Source organism: Phacochoerus africanus, chromosome 7 (genome assembly GCF_016906955.1).
Source record: "Phacochoerus africanus isolate WHEZ1 chromosome 7, ROS_Pafr_v1, whole genome shotgun sequence".
Classification (NCBI taxonomy): domain Eukaryota; kingdom Metazoa; phylum Chordata; class Mammalia; order Artiodactyla; family Suidae; genus Phacochoerus; species Phacochoerus africanus.
In genome coordinates this window covers 81,164,521-81,188,988 of record NC_062550.1, presented here as the reverse complement: position 1 = coordinate 81,188,988, position 24,468 = coordinate 81,164,521, and the positions used below count along the sequence as shown (strand labels likewise).

General features: G+C 39.7%; 1 long non-coding RNA gene across 1 annotated transcript in view; it reads right to left on the bottom strand.

Moving 5' to 3' along the window:
- LOC125131433 (uncharacterized) overlaps positions 1-24,468 on the bottom strand; it is a 170,586-nt gene that overhangs the window by 11,127 nt on the left and 134,991 nt on the right. The window contains exons 7-9 of the long non-coding RNA XR_007135919.1: positions 17,883-17,952; positions 16,407-16,454; positions 15,731-15,862 (exon numbers count right to left, since the gene is read on the bottom strand). This is a non-coding gene — a long non-coding RNA (uncharacterized LOC125131433). The remainder of the gene's footprint in view (positions 1-15,730; positions 15,863-16,406; positions 16,455-17,882; positions 17,953-24,468) is intronic.

The window sequence follows — 24,468 nt, the reverse complement described above, 5'->3', positions numbered from 1 at the left end:
GGGTTCCCCACTCACAATCCTTGTCTCTGCCCCTACAAACCTAAAGGATAGTTTTACAGGCAATGCTTTCCCTGATGTGGGCGTCCCCGGACATGGACCCCAAATGCAGGCTCTGCTACATCCCCTTAGACTTGAATTGTTCATTCTCTGTCAATGTACTTCTACCTTCTTGCTGTCCTCTGGGTCCTTTTAAAATACACCCACATTAGGAGTTCCCGTTGTGACTCAGGGTTAAGAACCTGACATAGTATCCATAAGGATGTGGGTAGTTCGATCCCTCGCCTCACTCAGAGGGTTAAGGGGCTGACATTGCCAGGAACTGCAGCATAGATCACAGAAGCAGCTGGGGTCTGACATTGCTGTGGCTGCAGTGTAGGCTGGCAGTTGCAGCTCCTGTTCCACCCATAGCCCAGGAACTTCCATATGCCACAGGTACAGCCCTAAAAAGAAGAAAGATGATAAGGATACACTGAGCAACTGAGGCTCTATTGATATAGCAGATGGGCGAGTGAACTGGTACTACTGCCTTGGCGAGGTGTTTGGCAACATCTTCTAAACCTGAATATATGTATCCTGAATGATCCAGTAAATTCACTTATTGGAAGAGACCCAACAGAAAAATGTACATTTATTTATCACAAGATGGACAAGAACACACTCATTTACAGCACTCCTCATAAAAGCTCCACACTGAAAAACATCACAATGTCTATCAACAGTAGAATGGATACAAAATCACAGTGTATTCACGCAACAGAAGAACGTGGCAATGAGAATACACAAAATGCAGCTACACACAAAATCACAGGTGAATCTCACAAATGTAATGCTGAGTCTAAGAAGCTAGTCACAAAAGAACGCACAAAAAAAAAAAAAAGAATGCACAAATAGGATTCAAGAATGGGCAAAACTAATCTATGGTGACAGAAGCCAGGAGAGTGGTTACATCGAGAGGGTAGGTGGGCTCTGCCGGAGGGCTCCTGGTATCCTGGGAGGGTTCTGTTTTTCCAACTGGCTGCTAGTTTCAGTTTATGAAAATTCAATAAACTCTGCACATGATTTTGCTCATGTCTATATTTATGCTGTTCATAAGTTTAAAATTAAATCTGTTTCCTACAAATATGTAAGAATTATTCATTTTTTATGTATTCATGAACTTTAACCAATTCCTTAGCATTATTACATTTAGTACCATGTCTTGGTATCAGTTGAAAAATTTATCTTTTTGAATAGGGTGTTGAAAAAAATGTCACGCCTAGAATTTTCCTCCAATTTACATTTAATGGTTAATAGGTTTGAAATGATTAATACTTTTCGATGATCCTATTCTGTAAAGTTTGTCTATCCGAGAAAATCTCCCTCGACAGGGATTGAGGTACCCAATAAGCTCAGAGTAAATGCTGCTAAATCGAAGATACTCTTAATTCAGTATTTGGACATTGAAGCACGCAAAATTCTGAAGCCCAGATATTTTCTCAGTGCCTTTTTGCCTGGGTTCAGGATATATTTCTGTGATAAATATTGTTACAGAAGAGGACTTATCAATTAAGTTTATGATTGTTTTAATGTTTTGCCATATTTATAGTCTGAAAAATAGTAAAGAATATGATGAGTTAATTTCAGATAAGTGTAGTCAGTTGTTGGCAATTGTCTCCTGCCCTCTTTCTCCTGATACAACATCTATGCTGGGTCTCAGGTATCGCCATAGTTTTCAGGGGAAGCATCTAGTCATTAGTCACCTGCCCACACTGACATTCATTACCATGGCCATTGTGTCACCTGGTTATGGCATCGCCCCTTTATGCCTCCATCTTCTAAGAGATCGCATTCTTCATGATTTTTAAACATACTGCCTTTGAGATCCTTTGACGACATCCCCTTGCAACTGAGATAACAACTTCAGGTCTGCCAGTTTGCTCTTAGCTAGTTTTTGTGCTTTTCTTAGGGTGGGGAAAAATTCTGCCTTCCCACCAACTTCTTCTGACTCCTTCCTATTGTTAAATAGGTCATGGGAAATTTGCTGGGGCTACTTCAAATGCCCCCACCCTGCTTCCCATGCAGCCAACTCTCATTCTCAAGGGATACTGCTGCTGAGTGGGTCTTCCCAGGGTACTGGAGAGGAAACAGCACCTGTCCCCTCAGCTCAGGTCTTCCCACAGTTCGGAGAACTGTTCTTTTAGCCACCCACCCCCCATGCTGGAGCTAACCACAAAGCAGGGAAGCTGGGCACCGCACACCTGTTCAGAGATTCTCACCATCACCTTGCTCTCTGCTTCTCCTCTTAATGGCCCCTAACTCTGTCCAAGACCCCTCCCCTACAGGGAGCAGAAGGGCTGGTGAACTGCTCAGCCAGTTTCAATAGGACAGAATTTTTACACTTAAAAACCAAGGATTTAATGCATTTATGCTCTGCTTCTGCTACGCTGATTTCGTTGGGGGACAATAAAAGCCTCCAGACCAAGAGGAGGAGGTTCCAGGGTAAACAAACAGCAAGAAGGACAAAAACCACATGGACGAATACGATCCTGCCCTATAGCCAGCAGCCATTCCTCTCCAGCACTTGTTACAGGACAGCCAAGGCTTCTTAGCTCCACACTTGGAGTAAACTTTGCCTGTGCAGATGCAAAGCCTAAAATCTCTGTGCCCAACAGCAAGGGCCTTGTTGAAAGTAAACATTAGCTCTGGAACAAGACAGCAGAGCATGCGTAGAAAAGGACAACAGAACTGGATGATGAATAAACGAGCCACCAGCCAGTACTGGAATTTTAAAAACTTGATTCCTTAATACGGACTAGGGTTTCTCAGTGAGGGTCCTTAAACTCATCGGGGTTTTTAAGTGCATTTTCTTCTTTTTTCATTTAATCAGTTACTGTCAAAAATACAGTCATTGTACATTACATATGCTTTCAACCATAATTTCAGGTCACGGAAACAAACTCCTGATATTAGCTATTATAGAACAACAGAGTTATAAATATTAGCATTTTGTTCCTATGAGCTACTATTTACATCTTCTCACTGTTCCACATGTTCCCTACAGAAATTCTTTAAGTCTATATTTTCTTTTTGATGATCTTAAAAATTACTATAATCATAATAGTAATCATCTAGACAACTACTTTATCCTCAAATACCATCATGTAGTTTTAGTTCCTACCTCTCCAGTTGTGTCTGCAGCCATAAGGAGTTGCTTTAAGTGACTACATTTAAGTTTTAACACATTAGACGCATGTTTGCCTGATGTTAGAGCAGCCGCCAGACCCTAGGTGTCCTAATATCAAAACAGAAATGCCTGTCCTTTATTCTCAGTTATACTCAAACTGAATTATTTTTATTTTATTTTATGAGTTACGAACATGGAAATTCTTTTTTAAATGCTAGTTTTCAATTACAAATGTTCCCATAGCACTTTATATTAGTTAACAAGTGAGACGGATTTGACACTATGAAACAACTTCCCGTCACGGAGCGATATAAAGGACTATTCTTATGATTACAGGCTAGTGTAAAAAAAGAGCAGCTGAGAATTTAATGCAGAGGTAGGGCACTTCTGCTAAATGCAGACCATATGATGTCACTGTGTACCTCATGAGGGAAGTTTCTCATATTTGAGTGAAGAAAAGGGATGGGAGACTTGAGTCACTCTTTGGCACAAGAGACCTTAGATATGGCAAACTCGGAAGGCTCAAATACCATATTCACATTTCGAGCTGCAATGTAGCCAAGCAAAACAATTACCTGTCACACTGAAATGACATCATTCATTTTGAATATTACAGGTTTTACAGCTTTGTTGATTTTTACATATAAATTAATATTGTTCTTACATCTGTATAAGAATTATAGATTATAGGGAGTTTATAACTAGTTTCTCTTTAGTTACATAGATAAGAAAAATTAAAATAAAAACACGAGTTCACATAAATAAACCTTCATGCATGCACTCGCATGCATGCACTCGCGCGCGCGCGCGCGCACACACACACAAACACACACACACACACACACACACACACACACACGCATGCACTCAATCCAGGTCCAATGTTCCTAACTGTGACCTCTTCCAAACATTAAAGGTGCCATTCTTTTACACAAAGTCTTCCAGAGAAGAGAAAAAGTATGAGGATTCCTAGCTCATTTTCTGAGGCCTGCAGAACCTTGACACCAACAACTGTGAAGAATATTTTAAAAAAAGAAAAGTACACATCAATCTCTCACGTAAAGATTCAAAGTGCTCCACAAATTGAATAAAAGGAGACTTTTCACTAGATTTGTGACTCACTGCCATACAGAGGAATTAGGCATTAATATTAGAATGATGCTTTGTAGCACCTACTTGTTTTTTCCTTAAGTGCATTTAATGAGAAAACATTAATTTTTTAAAGTCAACAACATCATTTTCCTAGTGAGAGAATCATTTTTTATTGAACAAAACACCCTATTGGGCCATGATTCTGGAAGATGGAAAACAAAGAGAATGCCAACCTCTGTGAATAACAAAGGAAAAAAAGATAGAATTCTTTTGGCAGCTCAGGAAAGAGGACCTGAGGAAATTAGGCTACAAGGAAGAGAGAAGAGAAGTTGAAGCTGTAAGAGAGAGGAAGAGGTTAGAAACTTGGTTCTATGAGACAAAGAAGTGGCCAGGGTCGCCGTCCTGGCAATGGGAATGTCCAGTGGACTTTTCAAAACAGGGATGTCTGAGCATCCATGGTAAATTGCAGTGCTGTGGTATTGACTGCTGTTGTTACCCTCTAAGCCTTGGGTGAAATTCTTCCAATTGGCCTTGTGATGGAGATATTTCAGTGAAATCTAAGATAAGAGACTATGACTTAAACTCCTAACTTATCCTTTCCTCCCTTTCCCCTTTAGTAACCACAAATTTGTTTTCTGTGTGTGGGTCTGTGTCTGTTTTGTATACAAATTCATTGGGATTAACATATACACCACTACTATACATAAAAGAGATAAACAACGAGGACTTAAATAGCACAGGAAAACATACCTCCTATTTTTTAATAACCTATAAGGGAAAGAATTCAGCGAATATATATATTCAATCTATATATTCAATCTGAAAAGGATCTGAATGAATATGTGTATGTAACTGAATCACTTTTCTGTACACCTGAACTAGCACAACATTGTAAACCAACTACAGTTCAATTTAAAAAATGGATTAAAGAAGAGAGACACTGTTTCTCTTGGTAGAACAAAGAATAGCCACAGGATATGAGAAGTAAGTGGGAGTTTCATGAACAAGAGCTGCAGTAATCTGTACGAAGGCACACAAATCTGAGGGAGGGAACTCTAGATAGGCCCTTTAGCCATTTTAATTTCAATATCAAGAACAAAATGACTCTTTGAGATGATGATACTAGGATTAAATATAAATGAGAATGATATCAATATTTATTGAGTTTTTAATATGTACCAGTTTTTCCAAGTTCTTTAAATGTATTAATCTATTCTCTTTTTATTTTTTATTTTTTAAATGGTTGCACTCGAAGCATATGGAAGTTCCCAAACTGCAGCTACAACCTATGCTAGATCCTTTAACCCACTGCTCCCAGCCAGGCATCAAACCCGAGTGTCCACAGTGGCCCAAGCCACTGTAGTCTGATGCTTAACCCACTGAACCACACTGGGAATGCCAACATACTTTATTTTTACAATAGCCATATGACTAAGTCAATTCATTCTTTCCACTTTACAGATGAGGCTGAGGTAATTTGTTGAAGATCACAGCCTTTACATGGTAGAGCTGGGACTTAACCCCAGGGAGCTGATTTACATGAGCATGTGTTCTTCTCCTGCCAGATGCTACTGTCTGTTAAAAATAACACATCTGTGTTTGTTTCTCTTTTAAGGATTCAGTCATACATTAATGCAGACAGACAGATAAACAAACCAAAAAAAAAAAAAAACAAACAAAACTGAAGCAAAAAAATTTCACCTTTCTGTTGACTTCATAGGTCCTGAATCCTAGTTCAACTAATATTGCCTAAGACCAAAACCTTATCTTTCACACAGACCACCTTCGGGGCTAGTCCCCCCTCCTTCAGTCCTAGCTCCCTCAAATATTTCTCTCAGTGCATTAGTTATACAGTGATTAATTTAAAACACAAATTAGGTGACTTAAGTTTCTGGCCTGGGGAGAGATTACCTGACTATCTCAGTCAAGACTTTGGTAATCAGAGGAGCTTCTGCTGGCTGCAGCAGCAAAGGTCACTGTAGAGGTAAGGGTTTGATCCCTGGCACAGTGGGTTAAAGGATCCAGCATTGCTGCAGGTGCCCTGTGGGTTGCAGCTGTGCTCAGAATCAATTCCTGGCCTGGGAACTTCCATATGCCCCAGCCATGGATATGGCCATAAAATTAAAAAAAAAAAAAAAAAAAGATTGGTAAGCAGAGTATGCTAAACCAAGTAGTCACTCTGCCTTCTAGAAAGTCTCCTTTTTAAAGCTTATTTCTGTGTTTATCGGTGCTACACTCTGCTCTCGGTCCTCCAACAACTGGGTAATTTATACAGATGGAAAAACCATAATACTCTGCCAGTCTGTGTTCTCCAGGCTCTGCTAAGTCCTTCACTCTTTGTGCTCCCTTTGGTCATCAGCCTCTTCATATGCAGTTACCATTGTAAACCTTGACCATCCTCACACACTCCACTCTTCTCCTTACTAGCAGATGGCATTGCCTTCTACTTTCCCCGGAAAACTGGAGCAAGCAGCTTTAAGCTGCTATAACTCCCCCATCATCATCCCCTCACACGTTCTCCTGCTCCTATAGTCTATATTTCAGGTGTAACAACACTTCCCTCTCTGTCACCCTTTATCCCTCACCAATCCTCAAGCAATGACCCATGTTTTTCTACTACCTCCCCAAACCTGCCCAGATCTGTTATTGCCTCATCATGGGACATCCTTATCTTCTAGGAAGAAATTGCCCTAGTTTCCTCTTGGCCTCTCTGCATCTGTTTTTTTTTTTTTTTTTCTCTCCATTGGAATTTATCGCTCATGCATACAGCCTTTCTGATCAATTTTCAAATCCCGTTTCTACCACACCATGCTCCCTTGAGTTCCCTTTGTTTTGATGTATAGGATAGAATGTAAGCTAAGCTCCTTTTTTTTTGTTGTCCACCAGAATTTTATCGGTGATTATTTCATCAGATTTATGCACTTTAAAGGTACTTGTGTTTGTTAGCTCTTTGGAACCAGGACAAGATACAGAGCCTTGGCATCTTGAAGTTTTCTGCAGTCCCTAAATGGCTGGATTCCCTTTATGGTTCTCAGCTCTTTGCTTCAGAATGAGAAAGGAAAAGGCAGCAGGAATTGAAGATTAAAGTATTTTTTTCATTCTTCTTTTTTTTCTTTCTTTCTGTTTTCTGGAACTTGGGATCCAGCAACAGTGGAATAGACAAGACCTCAGTCTCCTTGTCTAAGACCTTACTCGGCACACCACAAACACAGGCTTATTAGACACACTGAAGGAAAAACATGGCATATGATAAAAGAAAGTTGCCCAGCGCATTATTTCCTTTTGCAGGAGCCATGTGATATTCAAGTTAAATAGCTTTTGTGGTGTTTTAATGTCTTCTGGCACCTGTGGATTAGGGTGTCTCTTTGTTCCCGAGCTGGTTCACACATGTTCCTGCAGTCACAAGCTGGGCTAGCTGCACACTATTGGAGTTAACACCACATATTTTGGGAACTTGTCATGTCTGAAAACAGGAGCTTCCTCTTCTGGCGGCTCGGGGCACGTCCTCGCTTGTTTCAGTTCACGTCTTCCTTCCCCAAAGGCTTCACAACTCAAGGAAACTGACGGCTCATTATTTCAGAACTTGGAAGGAGTGTTGCAGTTGGCAAGTGAGAGCCTGTCTTCCGCACCAAAGCTGTCTCCCTGATCCATAATTCCGTTTCACTCAATTATACAAATATCTACTAATTGACTTAGGTTCAAAGGACTAGGCTGGGCACCTCAGAGAAGAGAAGGAGCATGGCACATCTTCTGCTATCAAAAGACTTATGATGGGTCATTACACAAATATCTGGACCGTAAGTACATGGTAAAGCATCCTGAGAGATGGACAGAGTGCCTCATGGGAGGAACAGGCAAAGAGAGGACACACCTAGTACCTATGGCGCCAACATTCAGTGTAGCTCTACATTTTCCTAGCTGAGCAAGAAACTCATCTCAGAGTCTTTTCTTATCTATCCTACCCCAAAGAATTGGACTGAGGAGTAAACAAAACATTATATGCGAATTTCCTTGGGACAGTACCCAAAAGAGAGTCAGAACTTAGCAAATGTTAATTTCTTTGGCTTTCTCCCCGCAAAGGGTGTGAGGTTTACAGGCAGAGAAGGGGCCTGGAGACAGGCATTTTAGGCAGAAGGAAGATCATGAGAGGACACAGAGGTGGTGGGAAGGACTTTGTGAAGGAAAGAAGGAAGGCTCCAGTTTTACTACTTGAAAGTAAAGCCATGGATTTAGAAAGGTAAGCTGGGGCCCTACTGAAGGGGCAGCACTCTCTGGATAGGTGGGGGCGGGAGGGGGTGGTGGTGCAGTGGTGAGGCCTGGGGTTTGGAGCTATTCTCTGTATGACCCAGAGCAGATGTCTTAACTTTGTGTCTCAGTTCCTTCACCTATAAAACGGAGTTAGGTTGAATGTTTTTGCCATATTCCTTTCCTAGGAATTAAAAAGATTAAAATTTGTAAAGCAATTAGAATTGTGCCTGGTACCCAATAAGTGCCCAGTAAATGCTGGCTGGCTTCCATTAGTGGGCTGCAATATATATTATGAAGTGGCCTAGCCAGAGGCATGCTACAAATGCACAGCATTCTGGGGAAATTTTATCTGCCTTCACCAAGGTGAATGGGCCTTTCTGATCTAAGATAAGGCTCTGTCTCTTTATTTTACCTGAGATAATAAAGAGGTTTCTCAGCAACGGATAAGAACCAGTGCAAACCGTTCCTTAGAATTTCTGTTCTTTTTGTGATACCTGTAGGGCCCCCAACTCCATGAGGCTCCCAAGTTCCACTCCAGTAGAGGCCCTGCCAGCTGCAGCCTGGAACATCCAGCCAATAGCAGACATCACCCTTTCTTACATGCTGATGATTGAAGGGCCCGTCACATCATGCTACACAGAAGATGACTAAATGGCAGGAACCAGCTTGAGTAATGCTAGTTCAGGTTTTGGAAACTAAAAGCCTCACTTTCACAAAGAAACTATGTGAGATCCTGCTTTCAGAGATTAGAGACCTGCCCAGGCAAACTCCAGCCCCTGATACATGTGTGGCTGTGCCCCAGAGGCTGAATGCATGGGGGATCCCACAAAGGGATGTTCTGGGGGCCATGAACCTCCTCCCCTCCCCAGACCTTATGCTCAGCTGCTCATATATTTATGGGGTAACATTGTATCCTTTGGGGTAAGAGCACATATCGGCTCTGAGTAAGAGAGAGGTGGTTGGGATTAAATCTTTCACTTTCAGAAAAACCAATAAATGAAAAATTCAATCCACTTGGTTTGGAGAAGAGAAACATATCCAATGCTGAAACCTGGACCTAATCTCTCAGCAAAAAGGCAAAAAATTAGGAGGGGAACCGTGTGTGTGCAGGTGTGTGTGCGCGTGAACGTGTGTGTGTGTGTGTGTGTGTGCACTAAAACTCTACAGTGAAGTGGATGAGGGTGAATTCCATAATTTCAAACTTGGTATAAAAGTACAAGATTTATTGGGGACACTTGAAGCCCAAGAATGTTTGGAGACCCCTGTCTTCTGTACTGGACAATCTTGAAAGTGGATGTATTAGTGGGAGGAACAGATGCTTTTGGGCTCAGGTGCTGAGCTGACTGAACCTAAGTGCTTGCTGATGAGAGGAGTACTGAGAAGTCTTAACTGCCCAGGGCCTGTGGGACTTCAAAGCCCCTTCCTGCGGTGGGAAAGAGACCACCAATCCAGAAGCCACCATGTCCTTGGTAAATTGGGTTCAAGTGCAGCCCCTCCCACTGGGAAAGAGGGACCATCAGTCCCAGCCTACTTTGTTAACAATCCACAGAGAGCACCTGGGCCATTCCACAAGCCTCATCCATGGAGCCTGCACACTGGAGAAGCACAGGTTTTGAGGGAGACTCTGAGCTGTGCTCTCGCTCCAGCAGCGATGGAAGGTGGAGGAGGAGGGGCCAGGGGCTGCTGGCGGCTGTCGCAGCAGCATTCAGACATTCATGTAAGCTACACTTAAGTCTCTCCGGATATTCAAGAAGGTGAAAGGTCCCAAACCACATCTTCAGAAAATAGTTAAAAATACTTTAGAATGTTTAGGCTCAAGATTAATGGTCACACAGAAGGGGAAAGCATGGACTTAACGTAATTCTAGACCTAATAGTCAGGAGCAAATTCTACTTCAACATAAAAACAAAGGAAAACAGAGTTGGAGCTGCCCAGCAAGGGATGAAGTGAGAGAATGAGTTCTCTCTCGCTGGAGATATTGAAACAGAGACTAGGGAACATCTGTCAGCTGTTATGTAGGTGAGATTCATGCGTTGGGAAATGGTTGCAACAAAAGAGTAAACAAAAGAAGCTTATCTTTGACCAACACTTACCAAGGCTGTTTTTGCTCTTTCAATGATCCAGACTCTTACATTGCTTTAATTTTGCTTCATAGAGCTACAGAGAACGAAAGAGTTTTGCTTTGGTTTTTCAGGTTCTAAAAAAAACCTTAGGAATCATATAGATCAACCTCAGTACTTTTGCTGACAGCGAGACTACGGCACAACGGTTGGGTGGCTTCTAAGGTTACATAGTTACGTGGTAAAACAGCAATAAGAACTCACAACCTGGAGTACCATTATGGTTTCCTAACTGGTTTACTTCCCTCTATATTCTCCCCAATACTGTTTATCCTACACATTCTGCACATATGCCAGATCGATATTCCTAAGACACAGATCTGATTATGCCATTGCTCTATTTAAACCATTTCAAAAGCTCCCTGTGCTCTTTAAAAATATACTTGGGATTCTTTATTATGGCATTTAAGATTCGACCTTTTGGTTTTATCTCCAATTCCAACCTCTCAACCTAGTGCTTTTTACACACTTAGATGTTAAATGTGCATTGAATACAAATGGTTTGGGGAAATCCCAATTTTATTTCTTAGACTATTTCTTGCCATACTCCTTCTTTGTAGGGTTTGCTGATCATCTGGTGGTTGACCAGCATGTGACAAACCTCAGAATTTTTAAAATGTGCTGTTCTCGAAGATAATCAGCACAAGATACCAGGGACCACGTTTTGACCAGTGCTGCACTAAGGAAGCTTCACATGAAAGCCTCTGAATGTGAGGGAGAAAAAAACCCTAGTCATATCCCACTTCTAAGACTTTCTTAAGAATTCCTCCTTCTTTCACCATCAAAGATTCTAAAACACGCCTTCCAGATTCCAGCTTCTCAGAAATCCTTCTGAAGTTGTGTGAGAATATATGCCTTCGCAAGATCAACATGAGCATTTTTAGTATTTTAAAAGATCAAGAATGCACTTCAAAGCCAAATAGAAAAGATTCTTCCAGAAACACTTATGATATCTGTAATACTGGACTTTAACATGAGTGATAAAATCTATTAAATCACAAAATAATCTAAATTCCCGACAATGATAACTTTGACTCTTAATCACTTTTGCAAACTATCATTTCCATTAGTGATTGACAATCTGTATTCTCTAACTTTCATGTCAAATGAGCCAGGTCCCTACTTTTTTGAGGATGAAAAACAGAATGACTTGTGATAGACTTGTTAGTGGCAGAGTGTATGAGTTAGATTTTGCTGCCTAACCACTTACTACTCAAACTTAGTGGCTTAAAACAGCATCTATTGGATTGTCAGAGGGTGATAGACCATCACTCAGTACCTAAAACAAACAAAAACAAAAGCTGAATTTATTGCTGACATAGTCCAGAAGAGTTATGTTGATCAGGAAGAGTCCCTCCAAGCAGAGTAGACTATTAGTCTTACAAAAGACTAAGAGTTAGGGTTTTGAGGGAATCCATAATATTCAAAGATTGGTGGATTTTCATGGTTATCATTTGTTGAATCATGGTTACTTGGGTGAGACTTTATTGATTGGTTGGCACATTCAGAAGTGTGCTAATTTGAGTGAATTTACTCCAGATTGATTGACTTACAAAAGTGAGAGGTTAATGCTCATTGGCTAGGCTTGCAAAAACATGTTTAATGAGGGAAGTTGTAGTTGATCTATTAAATGAGTTTGAAATTGGGAAGGTGGCTATTTGTTTCCATGGCTACAGAAAAATTAGTCTTTAAAAGAGTATGTAAAGTAGGCAACACCAAAGATGTTTTCCAATGATCTCTGCCTTCTGCTATCATGACTTGTGTAATTCCCTCCCCTTGCATCTGGGCTGGATTTAGCGACTTGTTTCCAACAACAGAATGTGGTAGAAGTAAAAGATATCACTTCCTGCATTAGGTTATAAAAAGACCATGGCTTCTGCACTGGGGAGAGGGGTCTTCTTTCACTTACTCCCACTCGGATTTCTCACTCAGGGGAAGTAAGCTGCCATGTTGTGAGCATCTCTGCTGACAAGAAACTGGTATCTTTAGGTTTTCCCCCTAGGTGATCATATAACTTTAGTGATGCTCTAACTGCACAAGGAACACTGCCTAGGAATTCAGATGCAGAGGAACCACTGTAAATTGTAATCTGAGTTGTTTCTATTTTCTCAAGTTGCCATTGAAGCTCTTGATTCCTTTAGGGCCTTGTTTATCTGTTTTGTATTCTGGGTTCTTGTCCAATCATTCATTCTTACTAGCTTTTAATGAACTATACTCATTTGACCAGGCCAGCTTCCAGTCTACCACAATGCCTTTTCCTTATGTGTTACACTCATAGTTGCAAAGAAAATTGATTCCAAGTCCTTGCAGAGCAGAAAAACTGATCTTGAAATTCACCTTAACAAAAAGATCAAATAGACAATATTGAATCCACTTCTCCAAACTTATAAAAGTAGTTCTTTGTCTTCATGTTTGTTGCACCAAACAGTTGTTCAAATTTAAAAATCGTATATGATTTATGATGAGGCTAAGTTACTAAATGTAGTTTTATGTAACTGGTTATTTTAATACTTCCTTCATAAAACTTTCTAAAGAAATATCCATTGATTATCATATAGCATAAAGAAATATGGTTTATAGGTTTTTAAAAAAAGAAGTTTGTGGTTTAGTCTATTAAAAAGCTGGCAATGATGACTGTACAACTATAAATGTAATAAAATTCATTCAGTAATTTAAAAAATTAAAAAATTAAAAGCTGGCAACAAGTTCCTTTACAGAAAAATAAACAAATTCAATTCTATTTCTATGTGGACAAATATCATATTATACTGCTTCTGAGAACGTCTTTTCCAGAAATATAGCATATTGTAAGTGTGAGCAAGAGTACTCTATACCTCGTAAATTAGTATTTATTTTTGTCTACGGATATAGGGGGAGTCTTAAAAGTAGGAAAGGAAAAGATGCAATGATGATTAGAAATTTTAGGGTTGTTTTTAAATGTTCTTTTTAGATCTGTATTATAGTGAAATCATTCTCAAAGGATGTCCCATACTATAAAATTATTCCAGAGAAAAGAAAAATGATGAAAGCTTATCAATATCATGAGGAAGCCATTCTCAAGCCTTTTCTCTCCTCAACTAGATTCATACCATGAGACAATTTTGTAAATATAAAAACTGATGTAAATGCTTCTGAATTGGGTCTGAGTATTAGACATAATTCTCCTGTCACTTGTTGTATATTACAACCAAGAGTATCTTATTTACGTGTCCAACATCTGGTTGAGAATTGCTATAAAAGAGAGCAAGGAAGGAAAGGCTCCCAGGATTCAGTGTACTCCTATTATATGTCAGACTCTTTCACATGCTACACTAATGAAATTCATGTTTTTCTACTCTATAATCCATCATTAACTATAAAAGAGCTTAGCTTTATTATGCGACATTGAGTTCAATATGATGCAAAATATTTATCCACAGTAAGACATGTAAGTGGATGAAATACAAGTTCCACTTAGCAGCTGAGTTCTGATTTCATCCAAGGGACTCGTCTCTGACACCATCTTTATAACTTTGGTTTTCTCTTATTGTTTTTACTTTTTTTATTTTGAGATGATTTCAAATTTGAAGAAATATTCACCGAATATTACAAAGAACTCTTTGACACTCATCCCCCAATTCTGCCATTTACACATATCTGTCCCACTTGTTTTATCATTCTTTCTCTTTCTCTCTTTTTGCCTCTAAACACTTTAGAGTGTGGTTTATAAGATCATCAGGAAATTTAACATAATACAAACCTATTTTCTAATCTTTAATCCTTATTCAGCTTTCTCCAATTGTCCTGATAATGTATTTTATAGCTTTTATTCTTGGTCCAGGATCTGCTCTGCATTTAGTTTCTGTATCTCCTTGGCCTCTGTTAATGTGGAATGAATCCTTAGCCTGTGTTTGTTTTTCATAGCATTCACATTTTTAGACTTTTTTTTTTTTGAGAGGCAGGGAGATGAAAATTTTAGTTCTCTTTAATAAATTTTTGACATTGATTGATTCTACTTGCTTATTAAGTGGTTTGTATATTTTTTATCATTTATTTATATATATACATATTTTTTCTACTGTACAGCATGGTATATATACATATTTTTTTCTACTGTACCGCATGGTGACCCTGTAAACATACATGCATACATTCTTTTTTCTCACATTATGTGTTCCATCCATAATTGACTAGACAGAGTTCCCAGTGCTACACAGCAGGATCCCATTGCTAATCCATCCCGAAGGCAACATTCTGTATCTATTTACCCCAAGCTCCCAGTCCCTCCCAGCCCCTCCCCCTCCCACTTGGCAACCACAAGTCTATTCTCCAAGTCCATGATTTTCTTTTTTGTGGAAAGGTTCCTTTGTGCCGTATATTAGATTCCAGATATAAGTGATATCATATGGTATGGTCAATTAATCTTTGACAAAGGAGGCAAGAATATAAAATGGGAAAAAGGCAGTCTTTTCAGCAAGTATTGCTGGGAAACCTGGACAGCTGCATGCAAATCAGTGAAACTAGAACACACCCTCACACCATGCACCAAAATAAACTCAAAATGGCTTAAAGACTTAAATATAAGACAAGTGCTTTATATTTTTAAGATCTCTGATCTACAGTATAAGACAATATCAAACAAAACACATGTTCAAACACTGGTTACATTTATAAATTTATTTTAAAAGTCCAGTAGCTTTAAAGAATTGGGTTTACAAAAGGCTCTGCCTAAGGCTAAATTGATTGGTGTTTCCTTTGTTGCCTGGAGACTAAACTTATTGATCTAGTTTTCATTGTTTTATAACTGATGTAGAAGAGAGATAAAACTAAATGAGTGGGAATAAAAATACTACATGAACTCAAATTATCCAGATGTAAAAGTCATTTGTTACTACATACGGATTGGAAAGAAAATTTGTAGGACTAAGAAAAACAAAACAAGGCCATTCTGCCTTATTAAAATATTTTAAAGAAGCCAGTAAATGGTTCAAAATATTGAGTTAGCTTCTTGGTCTAACAGGAGGAACTCAGTATAAATATTTATCAGATGAATGAAAGAATAATGAAAACTACTAAGAGAATGAGACCAGACTAAGTGCTTTAAATAAGATAAAAAGAAATTTTGTACCTGTGGCAGACACCATCAGTGTCCCATTCCTGTGCCTTTTTTCTGGGAGGTCACTTTAGGGGACAATTTCCATGCATACTGGTAACTTCCTCTTCAAGTCCCTGTGTCTCACTGCTTAAGAGTCTTCTTTGCCTGTGTTCAGGGTGGGCCAAAAAAAAAAGAGGGGGGGGAGTCAACACCTCCAGGAGAAAGCCCCAGCCAATGGGGATAGGGGTTGAGTGGATAAATATTCAGCCCCCTCACTCTTGATGGGATAGCTGAAAGGTACCTTCTGCAGAGTCTCTCAGAGTCATTGGTGGGATCAGCTTCAGTCACCAACAGAGATGATTTGTTCACTAAAGCATCCTTTATTGGTTTTCCCCCAGGCCTGTCTGCGGTAGGCAGAGCTCCAAAAGAGACTTAATACATAGCCCTGGTAAGCTTTCTTTGAAAAGTGAGGCCCCTTGGGAAAGTACAGTCCCTGCTGTGGGAGGAAATGGACCTGGCTAACATGTGTCAAGGGAACAAAGATAATATACGTGAGAACAGACCTTGAGGGTGCTGGACTAAAGGGTGGAAGAGGAGGTGAGGTAGCAGAGTGCTAACTGATAGGGGGCAGCCTCCCACGACTCCAGATCTAGCATCTAAGCAAGGCTACCTGATGTCAGTGCTAAAAACACTGCTTGGATAAGCTTACCTGTAATGAGGTAGAGAGCCAGAACTTCTTCAGCAGAGTCTGAGAAAACTGCCAGAAGAATCAGAGAAGTGGACAGGTTAGAATGGATTTACATTAGAAGACCAGAGAACTCACCAACTTCCTGTATCTCCTGAGAAAGCCCAAGGGTACTTCCTTCACCAAAACAATGCCCCAAAGAGGAGACTGTCGCCACCGTGAAGAGGCTCAGGACTTCTGTGGGCCACAGCTGATGGTGGCCAAGGCTGGAACTATTGTACTGGACTACCTAGGGGCAATGGGCTGAGAAGATTCTGGAACATCAGAGATTGGGTGGAACAGTATAATCATCGGGGCAAGGTGGACATAATTTCTACGATGGGAAGCAAGGCCATAAAGGCAACCAAGGCCTAGATGTGCAGAGATCTATGGTGATGGCTAAAAAAAGACATGAAGTTTGACAGATGGGCAAGCAACGAGGGTGTTGCTTGACTCATGCAACCAAGAGCTCCAAAGTAGGTGAGCAGAAAGCCGACACAAGAATTCCCGCTGTGGCTCAGCAGGTTAAGAACCCAACATGGTGTCTGTGAGGGTGCAAGTTTGATCCCTGGCCTCACTCAGTGGGTTAAGGATCTGGTGTACTATGGTTATGCCATAGGCTAGCAACTGCAGCTCTGATTCGATCCCTAGCCTAGGAACATCCATATGCTGCAGGTGCAGCCTTAAGAAAAGAAAAAGAAATAAAGAAAGCTGATACAACCTGCAAGAAGGGAAAATTATGAACCCTTACCCAGTATGCACATCTGAGTCAGTTTTCAGGTCTGGACCCCATAGATTGAAAAAGAGAACAGGTCCCTTTGAGGAACAACTCTGCATTGCCATCATTTAAGTATATACAATAGTTATACCCCAACACTCACCCAGAGAGACCTATGGAGGGTACTACTCAGATCTTTCAAGGGCTATTGGATGTAGGAACTGAGCTTACAGTAATAATAGTGGGCAAAATACCATCATGGTCTCCCTGTTAGCATGAGGCAAGTGGAGGCCAGGTGATAAATAGTGTCCCATCCCAAATCTACCTGAGAGTGAGTCCAGTGAACTGCATGTGCTCATCTTGTTCCTAGTCCCTAAATACCTGGTCCCTGAATACATAATCTATATGGATATCATGCTATACTGCTGACATTATGTGAAGACTCTTAGCAGGAAATGGTAAAATGTCTTTATGCCCTGGAAAGATAAATTCATGACAGAGAGTGAGGGAGGGTTATTAACCCTCCAAACATTGAGGGGCTTTTTAAATCAGTGAAGTTCTGAGGTCCTGTTTAGGACACCTCCTCCAAGGTGAAAGATAAGTTATTGTGCCTTATACCTCCTACTACTAAGAAAGGCACAGTCCTTAGGAGAACTTTTTGGAGACACCATAAACCATATTTGGAAATACAGCTCCAACTCTTTTATCAGGTGACTAGAGAGACTACCAGTTTTGAGTGGTACCTGGAGCAATCAAGGGCTCTGCAAAACATTCGGTCTGGAGCACAAGGTCTCTTGTCACTCAGGAAGACCCCTGTGGGACAGAAGTAAAATAAGAATGCTGTTGAAATTTCTGCCAAAGCCCAATGGTTAAGTCTCAGCATAGACTCATCAGAGTTCTGGAGCAAGTCCATGCTGTCTGCAAAAGATAACTGCTCTCCATTCAAAAAGCAGCTTCAGGCATGATGCTGGGTAGACACCCCTGGTCATGAGACATCAGATAGCCCTAAACCAGAGCATTCCAATAGTGATATGGATGTTATCATATTCCTAGAGCCATAGATTTGGATAGGCACAGAAGAAATCAATGGTTTGATGAGAGATATATTTGGGATCAGACCAAACAGGTCCAGGGGGCATAAGCATCAAATGTAAACAGATAGCTTCCTCCCACATGTCATCTACCCAGATACAGCAGTGTTTCTCCCTCAGCCCATACCTGTGGCCTTGTTGGAGGTTCCTTGAACCCAGAGAAGATGAAGAGGGAAATACTCAAGCCTAAGTCACAGATGAAGCAGATTAGTACATATGATGGTACAAGCAGAAAAAAGACTGGGGCTGCTGCATTAAAGTCTCACACACCGGTGACCTTTAAGGACAGGAAAAGCTCAGCATGTAGAGCTTTTAATGCTACATTTAGTCATTGACCTTGTGTGGAGGGAGAAATGTCCTGAGCTAAGGATAAATTCATGGGCAGTGAAAAATGACTTGGCTGGTGGGTCAGGAATCTGGAAGGAGCAAGATGAGGATACTGGAGAAAAGAAAACCTGGGGAAGAGGCATGTTAGACCATTAGGAGTAGCCACAATGGGTGCAGATTTTTTTTTTCTCATGTCAATATCTATTAAGTGCCTGTCCATCTCTGAGGAAGCACAGAACAATCTGTTGAACAGGGTGACTCACATAGTGGATATCAGCCAGCTTCTGTCCTGGGACACCCAAGTGCTTGCACAATGAGTTCATGAACAGAGTAACTATGGTGACAAGGATAGTGACTATTTATAGGTCTTAACCACACAAACTTCTCATTAAAACTGATCTAGGTGCTGCTGTTGTTTAAATTCTCCCCTGGCAGCAGCAGAGACCAATGAGGAACCCCCATCAGAGAGACCAACAAGCCATGTGGAGGCAAGCTGAAGACATCAAATCCTTCCACCCTGGATGGGGCAGCAATTCTTTTTTGAGAGAGAATTTCTACATTATACATAATCTATATGGAAATGAGTTTGCCTTTTCTGACCACAGTACCTCTACCAGCACCATTATCTGAAGACTCACTGAGTGTCTGAGGTACCAACAAAAGATCTAATATATTATCTCCCTACATCAAAGGGCCAATTTTATGGAGAAGAGGACAAAACAATGGACATGTGTCTACTGGTTCTATAATACAGCACATTACCTGGAAGCTGCTGGCCTAACAGAACACTGACGTGGCCTCTGGCTTGCAGACAACACCTTTCTGTGTTGGGTGATAGTCATGTTTGATGATGTACTATCTATGTTGAGCCAAAGGTCGACATATGGTGCTATGTCCCCGACAGCTAGAAGACATAGGTCTAGAAATCAAGAGAAAATAACTTTTTTTTTTTTTTTCTTAACCGTCACTTCCAGGGATCCACTATGCTTCTGGTTACTGAAACACTACACCCTCATGGATTAGAGGTTCTGATTCCTAGAAGAGTGAGATGAGACGCCTCAATCAAAGCACACAGCAAAATTCCTACTAAATTTAAAATCACATTTACCATTTGGATAATTTGGTCTCATACTGGTAGATCAGTAGGAAGAAGAAAGGAGTTGATACACGAGTAAGAGTAATTGACTCCAATCACCATGAGAGACTAAGCTTGCTGCTATAGAAAAAGGGAATGACTCTTCACTGGGGCATCTTTTAGTTTGCTATTCATAGTGACATCCATAGCAGCCATGGCCTGACAAGGACACAGTAACCAAGGACTCAGACCCCTCGGAGATGAAGATCCAGATCACTCCATTGGGCTAGTTCCCTAGGCCGGCAAAAGTTCTGGCCAAAGGTGAGCAAATACAAAATGGTGGTAGGGGAGGGTGATAATAATTATCAATTACATCCTTGGAACAAACTTCAGTTTAGAGAATCAAATGAATTTAATGTAGAACACAAGCAAATATAGATCCCCTCAGCCCACCTTAAAGTCAGAGAGGCAGCTTCTTCACTAAAGAATTTCTGTACTGGTCATTGACTTTCTATATCAAACATCTGCATCTCCTTGCTGCAGGAGCATCTTTCTGTGACTCCAGGAATACACTCTGCCCATGAACATGATAGGCTGAAACTGCCAGGGAATTCCTGATCCCAGGAGCACTTGTCAGCTGATTAGGTATGGGAGTTGCTGGATATCCACGCTTCCTTTGGCCTTTGGTGAGATAATTATAAGGTATGTTCTACACATTGGACTTGAACCCTGGCTGACCATGGTGGGAACTCACTCATTAACACACCTTTTAGGCTTTCCTCTTTTATCTGTCTCACTCCTTCACTGTGCTGCCTGGTATTACCTCTTGTGCCCAAATGCTTGCCTCAGGATCAAGTTTTGGTGGAACCAAAGCTAAGATGGTACCAGGGTCAAATGAAATAACATAATTTGTAGAATTGGTGATTAGGATCAGAATAACTAGAACACTCTAGTTTGAAGTTTTACTGAAACTACCCTCAGATTTCAAGTGTGTTTATCTATAAAATATAAAATTAGAAGAAAAAGAACTGTCTTGGAGGTTCTGTTTGGGAGAATATGACAGACCACAAATTTAAAAAACAAAAACCAAAAATCTTTCCACAACAAAATCCTTGACATGTTAGATAAAATATTAATAACCTTCTTTTAAATGCATAAATAAGTTCACAAGAAAATTAGAGAAATACACAGGAACCAGAAAAAGAAATCTAAAACTGAACAATAAGGAGGCAAAACTGGCCCTGGGTTGGTAAAACCTGAGAAACTGATAGGAGAAACAAATGCGAAACTTCTCTTGAAGGAGCCATTCTCAACAGTGGCCTTACAATCCTCATGGATAAAGCCTTGTCAAAAATGAGCTCACAAGCCCAACATTTTAAAACCACAAGGAAAAAAGCCATCATAAGGAAAAAGGCAGATCTTAAGAAAGTTCAGATAGTATCATTGTTTGATAAAGACTATAAAATATCTGTCTAAAAGAAATAAAACACAAATCAAAATCAAAGCATGCAAGAGTTCCTGTTGTGGTACAGCAGAAATGAATCCAACTAGCATCCATGAGGACATGGGTTTTATCCCTGGCCTTGCTCAATGGTTAAGGGATCTGGCATTGCCATGAGCTGTGGTGTAGGTTGCAGACATGGCTTGAGTCCTGTGTTGCTGTGGCTGTGCCATAGTCAGCAGCTGAAGCTCCAATTCCCCTAGCCTGGGAACTTCCATATGCCACAGGTGTGGCCCCAAAAAAGACCAAAAAAAAAAAAAAATCAAAGCATGCTACAAGATTCCATAACAACATTAGACATTTAAAATAGAACTCCTAGAAATAAAAAAAAAACTAGTAACAGATAAAATATTCAGAGAATGGATTAAAACAATAGACATAGCTGAAGAGACGATTAGTCAATTAGAATATAAATCTAAAGACATTTAAAAAGAAGTCATAAGAGAGATAAAAAGTTGAAAAATGCAAAGAAAAAATGAAACATAAAAGATATTCTCCAATAAAAGTTCTGAGAAGAGAGGCCAGAGGGATTGGACAAGAGGAAATATTACGAAATGTTTCCAGAATTGATAAAGAAAAAAGTCATCAGATTCAGAAGGCATCATGAATACCAAATAAAATAAATCCAAACTTAGGCCATTACATAAAATTCAAAGCAAAAGGATCAAAAAACCAATCTAAGGGGGGAAATTATATTATTTATAAAAACAACACCAAGGAAACTGTTCAAAGCAATAGCAGAAACTAGAATAGAGAGAGATTATTTAAACACTGGAGAATATAGATATTTATACTCCACCAAATTATTAATCAAGAACAAGACATTTTGGACAAGCAAAACTGACCTTACAACAAACAGGCCATCATTTCTAAATAAAGTATTTCAGGAAAAGAGGGAATGAACAGAAAAGGTAGGAATGAAATACAAAAAAGACAGATGAGCAAAGAAACTGGTAAACATTTAGGAAAATATAAAAACCCTGGCCATACAAAACATGATTATAACATGATGATCTCTGGTTTATGAATATAAACAATATGAAGCTAAAACACTAGCTGATGAAAATAAGAATAATTAGATGTAAATAATAAAATAAACTGTTCCAACATCCATGTTATGTTCAGAATATGTAAAGAATCTCTACCAACTCAAAGAAAAACGCTACAACCCATTGAAAAATGGGTTGACTAGAAAAGACTTGAGCAGACACTTCATAAAAGTAGAGATGTAACTGGCCAGTAAATTTATGGAAATTTGTTGTATTTTATTTTCACCAGTGAAATACAAATTAAAGCCACAGTATAATACCACCAGAAAGTTAGATGCATATCAAGCGTTGGTGAGGATGTGGAACACCTAGGATTTCCTACACTGTTCTAAGAATATAAATTAGTACCATCAAAATCCAAACTACTTTGGAAACCCCTTGGCAATGCCTACAGTCGCCACACGTACTCAAATCCTATGATCCAGCAATTCTAATTCTAGATGTATATTCAACAGAAATATACACATATGTTACCAAAAGATATGTACAAGAAGGTTCACAGAAGAACTCATCATTGACATACCAAACTGGAAATAGTCCAAGAGTGGATAGACAATCAAATGCATAAATAAACTGTGGTTTTTCAGCCAGTGGAACATGATATTAGCAATCAGACTAACGTAGATCTCACAGACATATGTTGAGTGAAAAGAGACACAAAAGCCAACCTGCTGGATAATTCCATTTATATAAAGTTCAAAAGTAGGTAAGATTATTCTAACCTTTTATTTTTATTTTTTGTCTTTTTAGGGCTGCACCCGCGGCATATGGAGGGTCCCAGGCTAGGGGGGCCAATCAGAGCTGTAGCCGCCGACCTACATACCTTAGATCAGAGTCACACCACAGCTCACAGCAACATCAGATCCTTAACCCACTGAGCCAAGCCAGGGACCGAACCCGCATTCTCATGGATGCTAGTTGGCTTCGTTAACCACTGAGCCATGACAGAAACTCCTATTCTAACCTTTTAGAAGTCATGTCAGTTGTTATGCTTTGGAGAAAAGGTAAGAACTGAAAAGGAAGCACAAAGAGGGCTTCTGGGATTTTGGTTATGTTCAGATTATTTACTCAAGTGCTAGGTAAAACCTGGGTATTGGTTTGTGCAAATTTGCTGAGGTGTATACTTATAAATTGTAAGTTTTTCTGCGGGCGTTATATTTCAATAAAAATATATGTTAAAATTGCTTTAACAAATGCCAATGGCAAAAAAAAAAGGGGGTTTTCGTTTTTAACAAATACCAATGGCAAAAAAAGGGTTTTTTTGTTTTAGATTGCTGAAGTTGTAATCTAAAAACTTAGTTTAGGAGTTCCCGTCGTGGCTCAGTAGTAAACGAATCCAATTGGGAACCATGAGGTTGCGGGTTCGATCCCTGGCCTCGCTCATTGGGTTAAGGATCCAGCATTGCTGTGAGCTGTGGTGTAGGTCACAGACACGGCTCAGATCCTGCGTTGCTGTGGCTGTGGCATAGGCTGGCGGCTATGATTAGACCCCAGCTTGGGAACCTCCACATGCCGTGGGCATGGCCCTAGAAAAGACAAAAAGCCAAAAATAAATAAATAAATAAATAAATGTTAAAAAAATAAAAACTTAGTTTACATTAATATTTTAATTTAAATTTAGAATACTTTTTTCTTTTCCAGAAGCTGAGCTTGATTTTTTTGAAAGTGTAATTTTTAAAAGATATATATATATATATATATATATATAATGATTTTTATTTTTTCCATTATAGCTGGTTTACAGTGTCCTCTCAATTTTCTACTGTACAGAAAGGTGACCCAGTTACACATACATGTATACATTCTTTTTTCCTCACATTATCATGCTCCATCAGAAGTGACTAAATATAGTTCCCAGTGCTATACAGCAGGATCTCATTGCTTATCCACTCCAAAGGCAATAGTTTGCATCTATTAACCCCCAATTCCCAATCTATCCCACTCTCTCCCCCTCCCCTTTGGTAACCACAAGTCTATTCTCCAAGTCCATGAGTTTCTTTTCTGTGGAAAGGTTCATTTTTGCCATATATTAGATTCCAGATATCAGTGATATCATATGGTATTTGTCTTTCTCTTTCTGACTGACTTCACCTAGTATGAGAGTCTCTAGTTCCATTCATGTTGCTGCAAATGGCACTATTTTGGGTTTTTTTTAATGGCTGAGTAGTATTCCATTGTGCATACCACATTAAAAGATATATTTTTTACAAGCACAAGTTTCCTAGGAATGTATCTAAAATATGAAAGCCTTTATGGAGGAAATCATAAATTTTGAGAGACCTCAAA